The sequence below is a fragment of the Sardina pilchardus genome, chromosome 9, assembly GCF_963854185.1.
Source record: "Sardina pilchardus chromosome 9, fSarPil1.1, whole genome shotgun sequence".
NCBI lineage: Eukaryota > Metazoa > Chordata > Actinopteri > Clupeiformes > Clupeidae > Sardina > Sardina pilchardus.
In genome coordinates this window covers 20,793,813-20,796,312 of record NC_085002.1, presented here as the reverse complement: position 1 = coordinate 20,796,312, position 2,500 = coordinate 20,793,813, and the positions used below count along the sequence as shown (strand labels likewise).

The following is a 2,500-nucleotide window of genomic DNA, read 5'->3' as shown; positions in this document are numbered from 1 at the left end:
GGCATTGAGGTTTCTTGCCAAGGATCATCTGAAAAGTTGTGGTTTTGGTCAAGGTAGGCTACGCCTCGGATTCTGCGACCTGAATTATAGGTAGGCTATAGTCTACATGTTCAAAATAGGCTATCCCCACTTCCCATCACAAATAGATGGTGTCATTTATGCTAATAAGAAGTTTGTTAATGTATGCAAACCTTCGTTGCGGTCAGGCATTTATGGATCTACAAACAGCTTGTTCTTATGTAATGGCACTAATTTTCTCCGGCGGGGATTGCATTAGGCAAAACTGCTTACAAATTGAGAACATGCGGGAATAACAAACCGAATGTTTTTAACTCTATTTGGCATCAATCTTGACAGTGAATATGGTAGGCTAGTTTTCTGAGATGGATCTTCGCATTCAAACATACGAAAACTCATCACCAAAACGGAATAATTTTGTGGTGTGATGCGGGATCTCTCTCTCCCTCTCTCCCTCTCTCTCTCTCTCTCTCTTTCTCTCTCTCTCTCTCTCTCTCTCTCTCTCTCTCTCTCTCTCTCTTTCTAAATATATATATATCCCTCTCTCACTATATCCATCTCTCTGTGTGTGTAAGTCTGGTGTAATCCACAATCCACATTGATCATAGTCATCCAGAATAATCATATAATTAGACATTATATAATAATGATATTTAATAGCTTATGGCAGCTCTCTGGTTTGCACACTTATTAAAAGAGTGGATAAATTGGCTTTCCGATGTGATCATACATGACACTAAGTCTCCTTTAGTCATTAGGACAATTCTCCATTGCACACACGAATTCTTTAAAGTTCACAGTGTGTTTAGTTACAGAGTTTTTGGATGCAATGAATGTGGCTGAGGCCGTGTCAGCAAATTGCTTTCCAGTTATATGTAAGGTCATCGCTAGTTTAGTGGTCAGAGAAACAAGTTGTAGTCCCAGTTTCATTTTTCTCAATTCAGTATGAACCCAGGACAAGTGAAGGTGCCATTAGAGATTTGTCTGAGTGCAGAGGAAACCTTGTGAAGCTGATTACGACTCCTAACCTAATCAGAGGTGAGAGAAGGAGGAGATTAGAATAGGACCTAGTGGAGATTTGCTGCAGAGGCAGTGGAGAGGCAGACAAATGCATTCCATATTTAGAAACTTTCATTTCAAACAGCGGTGAAATGTGAGACAGTGAGCGGGCAGATAAGCAGGATGAAGGGGGGGTGAATCGCCTAAGTTACTGTGTGCTCAGTCCATTACTCATATTGTGTTTATGACCAGACCACACAGCACCTCTCTTTCTCTCTCAGTCGCTCTCTCCCTCTCACACTCACTTTATCACTCTCTCTCATGCACACACACACACACACACACACACACACACACACACACCAACTCAGAAAAAACGAGATCAACAAATGAACACCAAGGGCAGTTTGGGCTAGATCAATCAGCAAATCAATGTTTTACAGTTGTTTTCTATTTGAATCAGCCCACACCACTTAACATGGCTGAGCCAACAGCGTTCATGCCTTTGAGGCACTATGTCTGTTTTGTTGCCATGCGTTCTTTTGTGGCCATTACGATGTGGTCTCTACCTAATTGAATTGAATTGAATTGAAAAGACAGAGATTTATTGAGGGTTATTACTTCAATAATATAACGACTGTTTTGAAAACTGTCAAAAGGAAGATCTCCAGAGGTCAGCAATGGAAAATCTCTAGGCGACGGTGTAAATGCCACGTGTGTTCATGGGTAATGTAGTCTTAGTGCTGGCAGGTTGCTCTGAATGAGGAGAGTGTTCTGTGCCGGCCACATATACTTCTCACACGAGTCATTGTCACTTTCTATAAGCAAACACACCCACCACACACCTGCAGTCCTCTGGTCCATACATCTGTCTTTGCCCCCCCCCCCCCACACACACACACCATCACCACCGCCTCTCTCGCGCATACACACAGTCACACTTCTCCCCTCACATTTGACACACAGGACCTTTCTTACAGTCTTCACACATTCCTGACCCAGTGCTTACTCACACCCACGACCACGTAATGTTTATTTCCTGACCAAAACATTTGTGTGAGTTTGTGTGTGTTCGTACAACCTCATCTCACAAGAACAGTGCACCTATGTTCCCCCTGCTACTCTTGACTTCCATTCACATACAGATGTGTGAATGACACAAATGTACCTTATCCACTATTATCACATAACACCAGAGGGTGTTTGAAAGGGAAATCTGTTACCCATGCTGGCTTTAAATGTGGTAAATGTCTGCTGTTTAAATGTGTAAATGGCAGAAGCCATTGCATCTGGTTGCAGCATGTCTCAGTTTATCTGTGAGCCTCTTCATTTAAAAAGTAGATCCCCTTTTAGTCATGACTAAGTGTATCCAGGACTGGCAAGGCCTGTTGTTGGCAGTGCCACCTTGCCCACAGCACTCTGTGTGTGTGTGTGTGTGTGTGTTTGTGTATGTGTGTGTTTGCGTGTGTGCGTGTGTGCGGGT

The 2,500-nt window shown here is 42.9% G+C and overlaps 1 protein-coding gene across 1 annotated transcript in view; it reads left to right on the top strand.

Moving 5' to 3' along the window:
* LOC134092193 (tensin-2-like) overlaps positions 1-2,500 on the top strand; it is a 26,341-nt gene that overhangs the window by 288 nt on the left and 23,553 nt on the right. The window lies entirely within an intron of this gene.